The following is a 20478-nucleotide window of genomic DNA, read 5'->3' as shown; positions in this document are numbered from 1 at the left end:
AAAAGGCATGGGACATGTGATCCAGTCTGTGAAGGGCAAATCCAAGTGAGAAGCTCACAGCAATCACTGGCATCATGATGCTACCAAAAGTCCTCAAGGTTGAAACCCTAAGTAAGAAGGCTTCAACATCAAAATGCCTCAGCTACAGTTCCATTTGGTCTGGGCAACAACTTCCATATGTCCTTTCTCTCTTCTTAATTTCCTTTCATAGCTTCTGATTTGCCTAATTGAGGTTACTTAGGTACTCACAATGAAAGTTCATTCCTCCTCCCTTCCACCAAAAATGGAAACTTTAATTGGATATTTAGCAGATGTCAGGCACTAGACTTGAAGCTGCGAATTGAAAGATGAACAATACATTGTTTATGTCCTTGAAGAACAGCTGGTCTAGTAAAAGAGAAATATAGGTAAATAGATGATTTAAGAATGAGGTAAGAATGCTAATTAGGTTACACATACCACTTATAATAAATGAGAGGCACTCTTTCAAGAATTGGAGGTGTCAGGAAAATTTCAAGTGTAAAGTTAGGGTTGATCTAAGTCTTGAGTGAATAAGGATTGCCTGAAATGCAAAGGCCTGGCATTATGAAGGATAAGAGTTCTGGAGGACAGATTTTCAGCTGCAAGCAGGGAGCACACAGATTTGATGGAAACATGTGGCCTTTTTTATGGGGTAAAAGACTGGAAGTGAATTCTAAAAACAATGATGCTAAGTTCACCCTATGTTTGGAGCTATTTTTTCATCCATGACAGTGACTTTTATGAAAGAGGTCAGTACTTAATACACTATAGATTGGGGGATCTAATGGGATTTATGGTCACCTGATGGATTTTTTTCCAGGTGGGTTTGCTTGGAACACACAAGATTGTTGCTGGGTCTTGAGTGTATCATCTGCTTAGAATGGATTTTGAATCATGTTGCCTCTCTATTTTCATCTGAAATTAATTCATCCTCTAAGAAGTTCAAGTTTCGTGTATAATCCATAGTGCCATCTTTTTCTGAACTCATGATGTGTTTATGGTTCTAAGCAAACATTAGCCATAACACTTAACTCATTCACCAGTGTTAACTCTTATATGGAAATTATCCTTGAAATTTTCTTAAATTGACATTTAAATTGAGAGGATCTGAGCACTCCGGACAGCAAAACAAAACAAAACAACAACAGAATTTGCTAGTTTTTTTTCCCCCTTTTGATAATTTTTGGGCTGTGTCCTCTTTCCTGAAGCAATGGAATTGAAGGTTTCAGTTTAACCATTGACTGACAAACAGAAAATGAGAATTTTTCCCTAAGTAAGAGAGACAATATGAACATTGAAGTTAAAGGACATGTATAATATTTTATTTAATCCATCCTGGTTTCTAGTATTATTCCTTGTTCATTTGTGGATTAGTTTGGGGGGGAGAGGCACCTCTGTAGAATCATGAAGCTACTTCCAATGTGAAGGTGACAAGACAGAGAAGCCATCTTCTTGGCCCAAGGCAAGTGTATCTGATGAACATCTTATTTCTTTTCTAAAGGCTCTATATATTTAAATGTTTTTAAAAAATAAACACTAGAATTTTTTGAAATAAAGCTGTTTTCCCATAAAATGCAGGAAATGGGAGTTTTAGAATCTGAACAACTAAAACAGAGATAAAAGTCTATGTACCTATTAATTATTTAAGTTATGACAGGATAAAATAATGATGCTGCTAAAGTTATAACAATGTTAAGAGCCACTTACTGTATATACCTCCAGAGATTTTTGATGAATGTGAAAGAGAAAATCAGAAGCTGTCTTCTTCAACTGCTATTGCTTTAGGCAAAACTTTGGCCACAAGGCCTGCTGCTTTGCCTCCCTGATTTTCTTATTTCAACAATTGCACTAAATTCTGGGTAAATTAATTTCCCTCAAAGTGAAAGGTTCTTTTAATAATTCCTTGAATGTTCACATCATTGTCATTAAAGGGCTTTGTTCTGTTCACTGTAGGATAACTTCTTCATATACTTTTCTTTTCAAATGCTTTCTCCCCATGAATAGACATCATAGTAAGTCATTTGAAAAAAAATCTCCTGTAAATATGGATTTTTTTTCATTATTATCAACTATTGTCTCATAATTTTCTTTCAAAACTCTGACTTGGAATTACAGAAATCCTAGTCATGGATACTCGGTTGAATTCTACACTTGTAGCTTGAAAAAGCAGTATGATAATAAATACAAAGCTTATTGTAGTTAAAAGAAGTAGTAAAGCATCAATATAGGTTAGGATTTTAAAGAATTTAGTTTTTAAAACATCTTTTGTTCTCATTCTATACTTTGAGCTTTAAACTAAGGATTCAAGATGAAAATATTAATAGTTAAGAGTTTGAGAAAATGTCACTTCTGGAGATCATATTTTTTAGAAGGTTAAAAAAAATTTTAAATATCAAGAGAGGAAAGCAGGATAGTATAGTGCACAGATCTGGAGGCTCCATAAGTGACACACCTGAGTGAGTTCATCTCTAGACTTCTACTCATTTTCTGTGTAACTTTGGTGTTCTCATTTATAAATTGGGGATGATAGCAGCTATCCCAAAAGGCTTTATGAAAATTAAATGATGGAACCCACATAATGTGCTTATCAATATCTTCAACATATCAAGGTAGCTATTATTAATTATTAATATTATTATTATTATTATTTTATTATTATCTGTATTTTCCTGTTACTTTGACATTACAGGAATTTAAAACCAGAAAACCAACTAATCCCAGGAATTAGAATTTAGAAACTTTCTTTTCTACAGGCCCCAAAAGAACAATTTTCAGGGTGATTGTAGTGAGAAAAAAAAAATAAAAAAAATTGATTTTAGAGAGGAAGGAAGAGGGAAAGAGAGATAGGAACATCAATGATGAGAAACAATCATTGATCGGCTGTCTCTGCACGCTGCCTACTGGGGATCTAGCTTGCAACCTGGGCAGCTGCCCTTGACTGAATCAAACCCGAGATCCTTCAGTCCACAAGCCAATGCTCTATCTATCCAATGAGCCAAACAAGCTAGGGCGGGGTGGTTGTACTCTTATTTGGGAGGCTCAGCTAAGACACAATTTTGCAGGAGAGCTATGTAATTGAATATTATTTTGGGGTTCTCCAAGAGGTTGGCAAACAGGTCAAACCTACACTACCAGTCCTTGGCCTAGAAAAAAAAAAATCAGGTGGATTGAGAATAAATTTATAGGCTATACACCCAGCTTATACATCTTGTACAGTAAACTGACTGGTATGGAAAAGGGAATCACAAAAAGGTCTTTAACTTTGGGAGATATATACTGAATATTTGTGGGTTTAATTATATGATGTCTGAAATTTGCTTCCAAAAACTCAGGACAGAAGTGGAGAGGGTAAGGGTGTAGATAAATCAATATTGGCCTTGAATTGATAATGGTTGAAACTAGGTGGTGCATACACAAGAGTCCATTATATTAGTTTCTCTGCTTTTGAATTTGAGAATTTCCTCAAAGGAATGTTTTTTTTTAAAAGGCCATGAGTTCCCAGAGGCTGTTACAGCAGTCAGAAACAAGCACTGAATATTTCTATACTCTGTATTCTTTCAGGTCACTCCTCCTCCCCTGGATAGTTCTGACCAAGTGAGAAAAGTCTCAGAATAAAATAATATTCTTGGATGAGGGACATCTTGCTAATACATCTAAAATATGTATCATTGATACTTTTCTAACATTCCCTGGTTATTTATTCATTATGTTAGATGTGCAAAGTGATACAGATAGTTTGGAACTGCTAAAATATTTTGTAGGCTTGAGGAAGTTTTATTATTTTTTTATAAAGTTTTTTCATCAATCAATTTGCCTGAAGATTTGGAGGTAGGGGTAAGAGTAGAAACTTCAAAGTATGAGTTATTCTATACAGTATAACTAATAGAAAATGCCTACTAAATTATGACCTTCACTGCAGAGAGTTTGAGGAAAATGATCTAACCACACACTTGAAAATGTAATAAGTTCTTGTAAGAGAAAGAAGTTGCTAAGTGTAAAACATATTAAATATTAAAAATAGTGGTAATATTCATGTCAATATAAAAAAATGATAAAGGCAGCTATTGTAAAGGCTATAGAATACTTAGGAATAGTAGCTGATTTCGTCCCTGATTTCTCTCCTTATAGCAGATTATTTATAAAAATTTTGTTGAGTACCTATGTTGTGCAAAGCATTGGGCATGAAAAAAACCCTTAATACACAGACCCCAATGTAGAGCTCATGGTATGATTAGCAGCTGGGGTAGAATCTGGACCACCTCTGATTACCCTCTCACTCTTTCACTTTCCCAGCTTATTCATATTAATATCAGAGGTAAGAAAATCCTGCAAAACTTTATAATTAGTTTAAGCCATTTAGATACTCATAGATTTATTCTTCTTAATAGCAAAGAGTAGGAAGATGAGCCTCTATTGGACATTATAATTTGGTGCATTACTTTTCTTTGATAATTTTGGAATTTGGAGCTAGGTGTAGGGGGAAAAATGTTTTCCTTTTCAACTCATTTATTCTCCCACCCATTTCTTCTTTTCTTTATCCTCTACATCCTGATAGAGCATAGAAAGAATTATTTTAATTTATAAAAGGCACTTCTATGGGAGACAGAGAGAGAGAGAGAGAAATATTACAGCAGAAATAAATTGTTGAAAAAGCAGGATGCCCTCTATAGAGGACACTGAAGTAGCTAATAGTTTCCCTAAGAGATTACCACTAGAGTGGTCTTACATGAAAGAAAGGTGGCATGAAAGATCATCGCTTCAGTTATTATTAATGGATTGCTATTCCCACAAAGATCATCTGCAGAGTGGTTCTGATTGGTCGACTGGCACCATCAAAGGTAGTTTGTTTAGCTGTGTGACTAATGCCACTGTTTTCAAGGTCTCCTCATGGTGCCTCAATTAGATGAAGGCTGTGGCAGTTAGAGGAGCTCTCTTGAACTCTTTGCTGAGTTTCAGGCAAGGAAAACTTTTCCATTAACTGTGAAGCTAAGAAAAAAAAAATTCCATAATGTATTTCTTAACTAGATTAGAAACCAGAACCCTGGTAGGCTTTTGTTTAGCTATTTTGCTAAGGGTGTTCTGCTAAGGCCATGCAAAGAATGAATAATTCACATTGAAAACCTTAACATTTTACTTAAAAGCCTTATTTTCATTTTGGGAAAATGTGACAGCAAGAATTAGTACTGGCACTCTCTTTCAATAATGGTAGTGATGTTTAAATGACAACAAATACATAACTGGATTTACATGCACATTTATAGACACAAAAATGTCATTACCTATTTTGGTGAAACGTTTTACACTTACTCTATAAATAACAAAAATCAGCTTAAGTTGTTTTTCTCTGTAAACAATGAACAATATGAGAAACCCTTTGACATACTTGGAGAAAAATATCCTGTTTAGTTTTTATTATCTGTTTTTGAAAAGATGAAGTTGCTTATTTTAAGTAAGATTTTTGATGAGTCCTTCTAAAATAAATACTAATCCTGAAAATATACAAACATATTCTCGACCAAAAGTTAATAAAGGGATATTTTCTTTAAATTTGATTTGGGATTCTTTTCCATTCTCCCCTCCCCCCAAATGATTTCCCCCTGGCTTGTTTTGTCACCATGTGTGTATTTTCATGGGTATCTTGCGGAGACCATCTGGAATCCTGTAACAGAGAGGAATAGACACAATTCAGAGATGGAAGATGCTGACGACGTCTCAGCATACCAGCAGACTGCAGCTACGGGTTGCTGAAGGATGCCCAGGACCAAACCAGAGATGGGCGGACCTGCATTACCACCATTTGTCCACCAATCAGATCTGAAATATCATGGCTGGCATGTACACATAAGGAACTATCTGGCATTGAAATTGGGACTCAAAAGAACTGTTGGCCCAGAAAGGAACTCACTACAGACTGATTCATTTGCCTCTCAGCATAACCATTATGGCTTGTTGCAGTTTAGGTTCTTACAAGGGTATTTCTTGGATCACATGATCTCACACATCTAGAGGAAATAATGAACAACATAAACAGACCCAGAGAAAGAGAACCAGCGATCAGACTCTCAGAGGGAAAGTAAGGGAGGATGGGGGTAAGGGGAAGAGATCAACCAAAGGACTTGTGCGCATACATTTGGGCCTAACCAGTGGCCATGGACAACATGGGTTGGGGGGGGCCATATCTAGGGAGGGGTTTGGGATGGGAATGGGGGAATAAGGATAATTATGTGAGACCATAATCAATAAAAATAAATAAATAAAATAAATAAATACTAATCTATTTCATAACATTCACTTGAAGATCAGTAATTAGAGACCCTTTTCAAATTAGAAGATAGGTAAGAGACAAACTATAGCAGAATAATTCTGTGCTTCTGTCAGTATTATTAAGGTGAAATTGTCTAAATGTGATAGGTATGAGATTTAGCATTTTATGGTGGGAACAGAGACAACCAAAGGAGATTAAGAAATATAATGTTGTTGGAAGAATGGTGGAACTCATTGATGTGACCTTATACCAATCATTTTACCCATGGAAAATATAGGATAAAAATGACATATAACAACAAAGTTAACTACTCTTCTCTCAATTTCTTGCATAGATTTCCATTTAGAGAGTAAGAATAAAATAAATTTAGGTATGAATAAGAAATATGGTTGTGAGCACAAAGACTTGCTATGCATTTCTGGTCTACTCAACCTTAACAGTAAGGTCTGGGTATTTCCATGGTTCCTGGAATTTTCTGAGACATATGAAGAGACATAAATGCTCTTATTATTACCTTTTATCTGCCAGTTTCCTGGCATTACACTTTCTATTCTATTTGTTATTTTAAATTAAGTTTCTTTTTAAAAATATAATGCCTTAGTAATATGTTTTCCCAGATGTTACTAACTTTAAAAATTACACATGCATTCAACTTCAGAGTGGCCAATAAACATTGCAAGGTTTCTCCAAAATACCATTTTAATCCACCTACTAATTAATCTTATGGGTAAATTCTCAGAATTAAATATATAAAACATCTAGCTATAGAGATGTTAATATTGATTATCCTGTTTTTAGCATCCTTATAAGATGAATATGTGTTTTATCTTATAAGAAGAGATAGAGCAAGAAATTGAGAGCCTATTTGAAAAAATAATGACAGAAAACTCATAACCTAGTGAAGGAAATAGACATACGGTACAAGTCCAGAAAGTGCAGAGATTCCCAAACAAAATGAACCCAGAGAGGCTCACATCAACATGCATTATAATTAAAATGAAAAAGGTTAAAGTCAAAGAAAGAATCTTAAAAACAGCAATAGAAAGCACTTATTTACCTACAAGGGACCTCCCATAAGACTGTCAGCTGATTTCTAAAAAACAAAAAACAAAACAAAACAAAACAACAAAACAACAACAACAACAACAAAAACTTTCCAGAGGGAGTAATATAAAGCAAGTATCTGCAACCAAGATTCCTCCAACCAGCAAAGTTATCATTTAGACTGGAAGGACAGATAAAGAGCTTCCTAGATGAAGAAAAGCTAAAGGAGTTAATCACCACCAAAGCAGTATTACATGAAATGTTAAAGGCTCTTCTTAAAGAAGAAGAGGAAGAAGAAAGAAGAAGAAGAAGAAGAAGAAGAAGAAGAAGAAGAAGAAGAAGAAGAAGAAGAAGAAGAAGTCAATAAATACTTATGAATCAACAATTAAATCTAAAAACAAAATAAATGAACAAGTAGAACAAAAGCAGACTCATAGATACAGTGAATATTTGACAGTTGCCAGATGATCATTTAGATGCTTTTTTTTTCCTATCAAATTTAACCCAAGAAAAACTTTTAAGACACAACATGTCCTAAATAAATTATATTGTTTAAAGGGTTATATATCAGAAGGACACCTACATTTACTAGCTCTCATTAAGTTTAGATAATAAAATTATTCTTCATTGGTAGAATTTTGGATCTCAAAAGTCATTAGAAAAGACTTGTTGGGAGAGGATCAAAGATGGCTGCGCCCAGGTAAACATCTAGCCGCAGCCGCACACAACAATTTCAATAAAATACAACTAAAATATAAAATGGACATCACCCAGAACTACAGGAAAGTCGACTGACTGGAAATTCTACAACGAGAAGCAAGGAGAAAACCAGAAGGAAGCGCGGAGGAGCTGGAAAAGCCCAAGGTACGGAGACACGCGGCGCGCGCGCACGCAGAGGACGGAGCCGGAGAGGAGGGAGGCCGAGTGCCTGGCTGGTGTTCCCTAGCAGGAAGGAGATAAAACTCCGACCGTGCTGAGTCCCAGTTCTGACTGCTCTGAACCCCAGTTCTAGGCCAGACCCCGGGGACCCAGGCTCATCCATCGAAGTCTCTTACTTTGCTTACTTATAAGACTAGTTCTGGTGAAACATAACACCTCTTCTCCGAACCATCTCTCTCTCTCCCCACCTTTATACTGAAGATCAGGGCAACTTCCACTAAAAAGCTTTTCTTGATTAGCTTTGCCATGCTTGAGCCTGTTTAAATTCCAGTCCACTCCTCCACTGTTATCAGACTGTTGAAAACCTCCCACTTTTGAAGGCCCTAGCCATCATATCACATCAAAATGTACCAACATGCCACATTAAATGTAAAAATAATTTGAAAGAATTATAATAATTTTACATGTAAAATGATTTAGCTAGGTATACCTTGGTTATTTTAAAATTGATTATGATGTCTTGGTACCCATTGTGTAGTCTCAGAAATTTTTGTAATGAGGAAATATACCTTACATTTTAAAATATATAAATTTATTGATTCTAGAGAGGGAGGGAGAGGGAGAAAGATATAGAAACTCCCTATTGGGGAGTGAGCCGGAAATGTGGGCATGTGCCCTGACTGGGAATCAACCGTTGACCTCTGTTCAACTATTGAGTCACACTGATCAAGCTACCTTACATTTATTTTTAAAATATTTTATTGATTTTTGTACAAAGAGGAAGGGAGAGAGATAGAGAGCTAGAAACATCGATGAGAAAGAGTCATCGATCAGCTGCCTCTTGCACACCTCCTACTGGGGATATGCCCGCAACCAAAGTACATGCTCTTGACCGGAATCGAACCCTGGTCCCTTCAGTCCCCAAGCCGACACTCTATCCATTAAGCCAAACCGGTTTCGGCCTTACATTTTTTAATGTAAGAAGATTTTATGAATATTCACTTTCATAGGTAATAAAGAAGACATTAACATGACAGTGTGGAAAGTTAAGCACTTGTTAATTTACTTTTAAAGTTTTATTGTATTTTTACTTTTTTTTTTTCAGGGTCTCAAACATTTTTATAAATTTATGGAAAGCTCATGAAACTCACTTTTGTGACTTCCATGTACCAAGCAAAGTTTAGTCAGCTGGAATTACAAAGTTGAAAAGACAGACTCCTGCCCTCAAAAAATTCAAGATCTGAGGAAGATATTTAAGTAAATCATACCCATGCAGTGTGGAAAGTGCACTAATAAAAATAGCATTAGGAAGACACAGATGACTTCGACTAACTCAGCCCATTCCAGTTCTCATAAGAGGTGACTTTAGAGCACAGGGATGACTGACCAGTAATTTCTAGATTGAAGAATCCCTGGCTCAGGATATTTCCTGGGGTATTGTCTCATTGATTATTTTCTCATTCTATTAATATTTCTTAACTCACACAATCTTAAGCCATTCTTATAGAAATCTGGAGCATTTACCAGAATTGGTCCGACATGATTTTCAATATGTTATGCCATGCTTTGTTTTCAGACGCCTCAGTAAAGATAGAATGTGAGCAGCAAGGTGATCCAGTTTACATGATCTTCACAGATAGCCTCTGAGGTCAGTTCTCTCATGATCCCATTCTACTGATGAGGAAATAAAAACTCAGAGAAGGGCCAAAACCGGTTTGGCTCAGTGGATAGAGTATCAGCCTGTGGACAGAAGGGTCCCGGGTTCGATTCAGGGTGAGGGCATGTATCTTAGTTGTGGGCACATTCCAGTAGGGAGCGTGCAAGAGTGATGACTCTCTCATTGATGTTTCTAACTATCTCTCTCGCTTCCTCTCTGTAAAAAAAATCAATAAAATATATTACTAAGAAGTAAATAAATAAAAACCCAGAGAGGGCAAGTTATTTGCCTAAAGTTAGGTGGATAATAAAAATGGCAAAGCTAGGATTCAATCTCCTTCTGCCTAACTCCACAGTGCCTAACCTCACTCCTCTGTATACTGGGACACTGTTCTTTAGGTAACTTTGTGTGTACATTTTCTCATTAATTTCCTCCTCTTATGATGAAGTGTAAAAGGATTTTTACAGTAAAAACAACAACCTCTCTATACCCAGGAAGAGGTAAAAACTCGTATCAGGAAAAGATAACTCAGAAAGGAAAAAAATATGGAGCACAAAATTAGTCGCCAAATACCCTTACTGCTTCTTCCTTACCCTCTGTGTTATAAAGTGACAGGCATTTCCATCTTCCCCCTAAATTTTTGCCTACCTTAGCAAAAATATTGTGTTTGATACATAATTTTTGATAAGGGAAGATTCATCAGAATAAATAAAATATTTCATATACTTCAGTGAGTTTTAGGATGGAAGTTAAACAGACAATAGAAGTATGCATATTACAAAAACCATTTTTAATGATCCAATTTTAAGATTTTGTTAGAAACTGAGAGTGGAACCTACACATTGAGTGAGTGAAAGGTACTAATAGCAAAAATTCCTCAGAGCCGTGAAGATTAGCCTTCGCTTTAAGTTAGGATAATATTCTGTTAGGAGAGTTCTGATTTTAGTATTGTGTAAGCTGTTTTCTTAATACATATCTACCCTCTGCCTAGGTGATATTCACGAAATAAGGCATAGATAATGCGTTTAGTAACACTGAACGGAATCATGCAAAAACATAATGTGTGCAATTTTGGGGAGTGTAAAATAAAAGTTGTTTTAAATGTCAGAAAAAAAATCCATAAAAATAAAGCAGTCTAATCAGAGGAGAAATTCAAAAGCTTGTGTCAAAAAGGAAAACAATTTACTTGTGCCGGGGCCCTTAATAAGTGCCCCAAAGCGGTCCAATGCTGTTACATTTTCTAATGATATTACAGTATGTGGCACATCTCATCTAATCTGTTAGTAAAATCCTAAAGTCACTTATGTCAGTCTCTAATGCAAGCCAAATGAGTCTTTCCAGTAATAAGAAGCTTCGCAGAATTAGTTTTCGTTTTGTAGAAAATTGCCATTGGGGCTGGCACTTTTATCTAAAAATTTCACTCGTGCATAAGCAAAAAACTCATATATTATTTGGTTACATTCCATCAGTATGAGAAATAACATTGTGAGAATTCTATGCATGCTAATGATATATAGAAATCCACCTGCTTTCAGATAAAATGAGTTTAATTTTCTGTTGCCCACTGCCTGGTTGGCCTTTCATAAATTACTTATGCACAGCTATTATTAAAATAGAGGGAAAGCAAATTAGAAAGTCCTCCTATCTCTCCACTGGATTTAGCCAAGGCAGGGCTGTGACAGCTAGAGTCAGCGTTTTTGAAAAAATTCTGCTCTCTTGAAAAATTTTGCATCTCTATACAATTCTATACCACTGTTGTAAACGTTCTGACCTGCCTTCTTACCAAATTAACCTAAATCCTTTCTATTTTCAACATTAATGGAATCCTCTAGAGTCCTGCTGATATATATTAAAATATATTTATTGGTTAATTTGAATTCCAGCATTTTGTACCTCATTTCCAGCACTCCTGTTATATCTGAACAGCTTTGAGCTTTAGCATTAAAAACTTATAAATTAAGATGCATACAGTACCTCTTACAATTATCAGATCAAAACAACTTAGCTTTTATTGGAGCATAGAATGGCAAATTTAACTTTCTGATAAAATAGAAAATGAGGGCTGTCTGAAAGAGTTAATTGGATTTCAAAGGGAGTTTTCCAGCTGAGGGTGGGGGTGTCTTTATTGATCAATGAATACTTGACCTCTTGGTTTTAAGGACAGGTGAAAAGTTTAAATTGCTAGAGGATTTTGAAGTCCAAAATTCCCAACTATTTAAGATTAATTTTCATTAATTATTTATCTCTGTTCAATGATGATCCTGTTTCTTAGGAGTATCAGGTGACAATGTCTTTGAAGGCTGAATAAACATTGATGAGGCTCTACTCTTTCAATGCCATGGTGTTAGAGTTATCAAAGCACTATTTTGAAAAGCAACTTCAACTCCAGTTCATATTGAAAAAGATAAATAAGGAACAGTTCCAAATTATTTCATAGAATTACAATACAAAAGGTCAATTTTTGTTTAGTTAGTTTTCACCCCAGGATATTTTTTTTCCATTGGTTTTTAGAGCATGTGAAGAGGGGGGGAGGAAAGAGAGAGAGAGAGGAGAGAGAGAGAGAGAGAGAGAGAGAGAGAGAGAGAGAGAGAGAGAGAGAGAGAGAGAGAGAGAGAGAGAGAGATGCTCCGGCTGATGATCTACCACTGATCCACACCAGGGTGAGGGCCAAACAGGTCAATTTTAAGACAATTGCATCCTGTGTGTGGAAGGATGGATACCTTACTGAAACAGCATTTTAACCTAATTCTGGAAAAATAAAATGTGCTCATTAATTTCTGTTGTTAAATTTTTCATAGTGTTTTGATATAAGCTTTATACATAACTAAATGAAGTTTTTAAAAGAACATTGATAGTATAAGTCATAAATACAAAAAATTACAAATGAGCATTTGTGGTATGTGTGTGGATTGAGAGTGGAGCAGTCTTATGAAAGTATAGTGGAATGGGGACCCAAACCTTATTTGTTGTTGTTATTTTTCTCATCTCTACCCTGAACCCAAACCAGCCATTTTTCTTCCTCTTTGGGAGAAATCTTTTAAACCCCTGTAACAAAAATACTTATGCTGATCTTTAAACAGAATACCAAACAAACAAAACCTAGCAACACAACTAAAAGATATACGAATAATTTTGGAAATCTGCTGCTGTAAAATATCATTTTCAAGTCTGTCCACAGCAATTTTCAGATAGGGTTTAATCATCTCTCCTCCAGGCAAAGTTCATGACAAAGTGTTTGTTCCTTGAGAGAACTGGATGAAAATTCTATTTATATATTTAATATTATTCATTCTAAAATTCAATGTATAATTCAATAAAGTCTTACAATGACTTTAACATACATCCTAAAATTTGCAAGGTGAAATTCAGTAGCAATAGAGTTTCATCAAATGTCTCAAAAAAGACAATACCGTTTAAGACTAGTCAACTATATAAACCATGAGATGCTAATCCTCTATAACATACTTCACTAGCTGACGCTTCTCAGAGGTCTTGCTTTTACCTTGGCAATGGTGGGTCAGCCAAGAAATCCCAGGAAAGACAAACACTTAGTATCAATACTCCTTAGACATCTGCATGAAGACTAGCACCTGCATAACAAGAGAAGCAACTGTTCCTTTGGACAGTGTAAGGTATTAGCATGGTTGGCCTTGTGTAAACACAGCTTCTCGTCAGTTCTTAGGTTGAAGACTAGGAAGAAATTTAAATCTAAGTTGAAAATAGAAAATAAATTATCAGGATAATTCAGGCAAAAGACAAATTAAAGTTTTGCACATAAACCTATAACATGCTATTCCCCCAAAATTCTAGTTTGATTTCCCTGTCAGACTGCTTTGAAGTAATTTGTCATTTAATTGACCAGTTTTTGTCTCTGTAAATTGCTTGAAAGGAAGCACAAATGAGGTTGTGAAAAGCTAGGGGTTTTTAAAATCTAATCAACTTAGAATTGAAACTTAGCTACAGTATTGCCTACCTATGTTATTCTGGCTAATTTTAGCATAAAAATGTACTCATAGTTTGTTGGGAGAATTGAATAAGATCATATTTGCAAGTGATTGACTAATGAATATTTGGGTACTCTATAAACATTAGGCTTCCTTTAGTGCATTTAATCAGCTATCAGTATGGAAGACTTTTAAAAATGTGCTTCAGATCTTATAAAGTTTTTGTAGTACTATAGATATGATTTCCACATATAACTTCCCTTTAGTCAGTTGTAAGCATGTAAAAATATTTAGTTCTACTTTAGATCTGATCTATGTTTTTGTACTGTATTGGTATGATCTCCACATATAATATAACTCCTCAATGTGTACAACTATGAATGAAGAAGAAAAGGACTTGTTTCTTAAAACAGTACAAGGAGTTTGAAAGTAGATTTACAATACATCTTAAACAAGAAAACATTTAAAAAGCTCATTGTAGAATATTTGTGAATTATAGAACAATATAAATGGAAAAATGAAAATCTCCTTTTTTCCTATATTCCAAAGATATTTGTGTATGCTGTCTTTCAGCTTATTTCTCTCTCATTCTCTCTCTCTCTCTATATATATATATATGTCCATATTTTTAAAAATTGGGATATTATATTTGCTAAAATTTGATACACATTTTATTTATTTATATAGTGCTTTCTCATGACAAAAATTTTTATAAGCATAATTTTTAATGACTTAAAATATTTAGTTAAATGAGCTTCAATAATTTACCTTACCATTTACTTTTTTTGGATGCTTAGGTTGTTTCTAATTTAGGACTAACCATGTAAATTTTTTAATTGACATAAATTTCTGCATTTCTTGTCACTTTCTTAGGTTAGATAGTTGTCAAAAAATATAAACATTTTTGAGGATTTCATGCCAAACTCCAGAAGTGTTATAGGACTTTATCTTCAGTAAGAGGGAGAATATCCTTCTCAAATCCCCTTTGCATAAATTGAGCATGTCATTTTCAAACTTTTGTGAGTTCAATAATTGAAAACTTTAATTTTTACCAAAAATGTGTATCAGTTTCATGTAGAACTCATCAGCATTGAATATTATCAACAAAACAGGGTATATTATTAGTTTTGACTAGTTTTTTAAAAACTGAAAGGTATAGGGGTAGAAAACATTTTGTTCCTCCAACACACATCTCAGTAAAAGTTGTTCATATAAATAAAGCAATTCATTAAGAGTTTGGCAATGCAAGGAGACTTGACTTTGGGTGGTGAACAAACAATACAATATATAGATAATGTATTGTAGAATTGTACACTTGAAACCTAAATAATTTTATTAACCAATGTCACCCCAAAGAATTCAAAAAATATTTTTAAACAGTTTGGCAATGCAAACACACACACACACACACACAACACGAAAGGTATATGTGTTTTTACCAGTTTATTTTTCATTGCTAGTGGATTTGAATATTTTTAAAATATTTATTGGAATTTGAGTTGACTTTTTTTTTGTGAATCACTTTTTATGATTTATCTATTGCTGGGTTTATCTTTTTATTACATTTATTGTAGGCCTTTTAATATTATGATGTTCTAAAATTTATATAGTTTACATTTTTATACTAAAAATAAATCCTTTCCTTTGTTTACAATGTTATAAATTTCAATACTTTTATAAATATTACTTCCAAATATTTCACTCCCAGAGAGTAGAAAAATCATGGCTTAAATTAATTCTATTTTTATAGTTTTATTTTTCCATTTTATGCAAATATCTGAAATTTACTTTATATTTATTAAGAGACAAGGTGTTAGTTTTACTTTTTCCATAAAGCAAGCCACTTTTTCCAGCCTCTTGTATTGGATAATTCTCAAGGATTTATGCTACTTTCTGACTTATGTCTGTTATCTATCAGATCTACTTATTTAGAGGTATTTTCTCCTTAATTTGTGCTCTTTTATGGAATAGAAATCTTAGTTTATTTTATTATTATTTTTACAACAATGACGTAATATAATAAATAATAAATACGTTGAAAGTGAGATGTATCACTTCAGTCAGTTCAATGACTTATTCGTTAGGTAATGTTGAATTAGCTACTTACCCCATTTGTGGTAACAAAGAGGGAAGGATCTGCAAATAGGGAGAAAGGTATCTACTGATCATTATGGTTAACTCCTCAATAGGCATTCCACTCCAACTCTTCAGTGGCTGATTATGATGGTCATCACGCTTCAAAGAGATTGGTTTAGATAAGGTCTTCTCTAAGCCAATTTGGGCCATTAATTAGACTTGAGAAAAGTCTCACTCAGGGCACCTTGCATCTTACAGATGGGCAGGAGTAGTTTCTGTCTGTCTGTCTGTGTCTTTCTTCTCTGACATACACACACATTTCTCCTAAACATGAACGGAGAATTCATTTCCCTGTCAACAACCAGCAATCATTTTGCTACTGTTAATGAATCATAATGTAAATATCTGTGTTTTCCGATGTTCTTAGGCTCTACAGCAGTGGTTCTCAACCTGTGAGTAGCAAAATTACAGTTATGAAGTAGCAGCAAAAATAATTTTTCTGGTTAGGGGGTCACCACAACATGAGGAACTGTATTACAGGGTTGCAGCATTAGAAAGGTTGAGAACCACTGCTTTAAAGTATATTTACTTTACTAAGTATGTTAGCCTATGTGTATTTAGCCTCAGACATAGGCTGAAATAAGCTATAATATGATGAAAGCTTATTGATGGATTAAGGTTTTCCTGTTACCACTCTACATTGCTAAAACTACATACTTCCCTCAGCCAGACTGAGTGAGAATGACCAATTCTCAGTGTCACTGTCAACTGTATATTAAATATTAATAGGGTTCATGTTATACCTTTTTAGTATATAGGTTAATGCAAACTCATTATTTCTTCTCATATATCAGTGAATTGTCTTCTCACTTCTTGGCTCGTGAGTGCCCTACATTGGAATTAATTGGTTAGCTATCACTGTGAGCTACTAAATAAAATAAAATAAAATAAACAAAGTCTATATACAATTCTTTCCCCCCACAGAAAACAACAACAATCAATCATGAAATAACATGCCAAAAAAAAAAAAAGTAAAAAGCAAATCCTAAGCAACAGTCTTTTCTAGTTGATCAACTGTTATGAATGGAGTGGCTCTCTTATTATTCTGCCACAGCAATGATTGCAAACCTTGTAATTACAGTCATAAGCACAAAACAAAAGTAGTTGGTGCTGACCTGAAAATTGAGGACAAGCAACGTTAAACCAATGAGATCATTTTTGCTAGCTAAGGGTAGAAATAGAAATTTATCATGGTGTTACAAAGCCACATGAAGTATTATCCTAAATACTTTCCATATCAATAGTCAATAATACTTATAGAAAAAATCAGCTGGTTTTCAAAAAGATAAAAACATAGTTGCATCTGGGTATGCTGAACTCTTGGCAAGTGAGTGGTGCTATACTGCCAAACTGCACTGCTTCAACAATCAACATTTTCCTTATACTTTAATTTTTCTAGTATGAGTTTCAATAATTTATATACTCACTAAGCAAACATTCCCAAGAGTCTTATGTAGATTGTCACAGAGGGCTCCTCTGAAATATATAAGACCATTTGCCACATCCTTAAATAGCTCCACACTGCTGTCCTTTAAAAAAAAAATTTTTTTTTTTCCAGAGAGAAAGGGAGTGGGAGAGAGAAAGTGAGTCATCAATGATGAGAGAGAATCATCTATCGGCTGCCTCCTGTACACCCTTTGCTGGAGATCAAGCCTGCAAACTGGGCATGTGTCCTGACCAGGAATCAAATCATGATGATGCTCAACCACTGAACCACACCAGCTGGGCACTGCTGTCCTTTTTTTTTTTAGAGGTACTTAAAAAAATTTTTTTTTGTTTTTTTTGTTTTTTTTCTCAGAATATGAAATTTGGAAAAACATTCTAAGAAATGCCATGAAAGAATCCTGCACCCTACTGAATTTTTGTAATCCCTTTAAGACCAAATAACAAACTATTAATACCCAATGAATTGTTTCTTTTTGAATTCTGGAAACTCAGAGTCATTGCCTAAATTTTTGGCTGAAATAAAGTAAGAAGTAAACGAATGAACTATAAAATAAAATAAAATGTATTTATTGTTTGTCCCGCAATAACTTTCAAATCATTTGACCATTATTCAAATTAGAGATGGCAATGTTCAAGGATATTTGAAGAGCATTTTATACTATATATATTTTACAATGTTGAAATTATTTAAGACTTGATTTTGAGAAGTTATAGAAATTAATCAATTACACAGAATGAAATGCAATACTACTACTACTTCCTGCACTCTTTGTACTTTACAATTTCCAAAATATTCTCTCTATAACCTTTTTATTTTATTATTTTATTTTATTATTATTATTTTTAGTTCTCAAAACAATACCAAGAATTAAATGGGGCATTGTTTACAGATGAGAAAACAGCCTCATTAAGATTGCGACTCAGGGACCAGCCAAGGTCACACATAGTCAGCTTGTAATGGACAGAACTGGGATGTGAATGCTGAATCTAGTCAGTGCATTTTTGCCCTTCAGCATGCTGGCTGAGGGTACAGGTTCACAGATCTCCTGATATGAGAATGAGTGTTTCATAAGAGCCTGTTGATTGATTGATGAGGAAGGGAGTCATCCCTGGCTGAGTGAGAAGAGGTTCCAAGGATCTCAGAATGGGGCCTGGAGAGGACCCGGCCCCTGTGTGCACTTCATCCTCGGTCACTTCTAAGTCCTCTTGCTGCTGTCCATGAAATGGCTCAGGAGTACTTGCTCCTCGGCGGTGGTGTAGCTGCTCTATGTGGACCAGCTCTCCTCTTAACTAAGGTTAGGGCGGGACCATAGAAGAGTGACAAAGGGATTCATCTCCCTACTCAACAGGCTGAAAAAATGGTCAAGATTCATGGCAGTTGAAACAGCAGGTCTTTGGACCCCTACCCATCTGGAAAAAGAAAATTGAAACAATTACCAGCTCTTCAAAGTTCAGACTTTCAGGACTTCAAAGTTCTGTTGTCTCTTTGAATCTTGGGAGACTACTTTAGGATGAGGTACCACATATCGATGCATACAATATTTTACAATACCAGTCATTTGTCCCCAGAAGCTAATTTCCTTTCTTATGAAGCACAGGACATATCCTAGGAACTTAGTAAAGGGCATGCTACAATATTAAGAATTCTATAATTAATGTTGGCCAGGATTTGAATTTAAATCCTTTACTTTTCAGGATCTAATTAAACTAAGACATTATTGTGAGTGGATGAGACGTTTTTCCAGACGGACCATATATTAATGGTTTAATGTGTAAGGATTTTATGTTAAAAGTTTAAAACATATTTGGACTAATGCGTTTTCCTTTGAAGTCAGTAAAAGTGAAAAGTTATCTTGCCTTAACATAAAAGGAAATCACCTTTGATAAAAGTGGCCTTATTAGGGCATATATTATCTTTATCTCTGTACAATTCTCAGCAGCTTTAATATATACCACAAGATTGTAAATATAATTATAGACACTATACCAAGATAACTGCTGTAGTTTAGCAGCTTTTCATCCTAAAATACTAATTCATTTTAGATCTCATTTTTAGCCGTTAAATTGAACTCTTTGGGGAATAATGTTGATATCTGCAGGTAGCTTAACTATAAAATTGTCGATATAACACAATTGTGTTTCCCAATGCTTAGTTTCAGGTTTCAATGGGCTATAAAAAGTAGCATGACAAACTTTAGAAATGATCCTGAAAGTACAGTATACATCCTAGAAAGTAAGCTATAAGAAAATAATCATCCATTGATGTTTGCATTATACCGCAGAAAGTACTGTTTATTTTCTGTCAATCATTTTCCCCCTCAGAATTATAAATTATATGCATTAATAGAATTAACACCTCAGATTTCGATAGCACTTTCCCCCTAATAATTCAAGTGCTTTTGTATCTATTATTTCATTTTATTTTAACATCACTATATGTGTTTCATTATATTTTAAGCTACAAATAAATGTTATTTGAGAATATCATTATAAAGCTTAAACATAAAAGAGAATTGCATAATATGAAACTATAAAGAGTAAAAATTATAAAAAGACAAGCCTCCAAAAATACTCGGTCCTAGAAGAGAATATTCTTCAAATTAAAAAAAAATAGTTGCATTATTTAAAATCCCGCAAATATTACATAAAATCACCAGGCATAAATAAAACAGCTAGAAATGCTATAAAATAAGCATTCAACTCATGTAAAATAAAAGGGCATTCATGCTCATACAAGCTTATAATCTCTGTCCCATTTCTCTGATCTCAGGAAGAAAGGATCAAGTTCTTTTGCTTTCTTCTCTGTTTTGTCAAAATAGAAATCACAGATCTTAGGAGAAGGCAAAACAAAGAGAAGGCTAAGGGCGAAGTGGACTGGAAAGAAAGATGAATACATTTTCTCAAATCCGACCATTCTCTGGAGTTGGTTTGTCAATGTCTGGTAGTAGTATAATTGTCCCTCATATCTATATTCTTCCAGAAAACAGAAATGGCCTATTCATTTTAGGAAGAGTATAACATTTACAAAGCCCCCAGATTAAGGCCCAGGGCCCTACAAGGAATGTCTGAGCCCACAGAAATGTTTA

This window comes from Pipistrellus kuhlii, unplaced genomic scaffold (genome assembly GCF_014108245.1).
Source record: "Pipistrellus kuhlii isolate mPipKuh1 unplaced genomic scaffold, mPipKuh1.p scaffold_m20_p_2, whole genome shotgun sequence".
NCBI lineage: Eukaryota > Metazoa > Chordata > Mammalia > Chiroptera > Vespertilionidae > Pipistrellus > Pipistrellus kuhlii.
Note: the sequence above shows the minus strand (reverse complement) of the source record.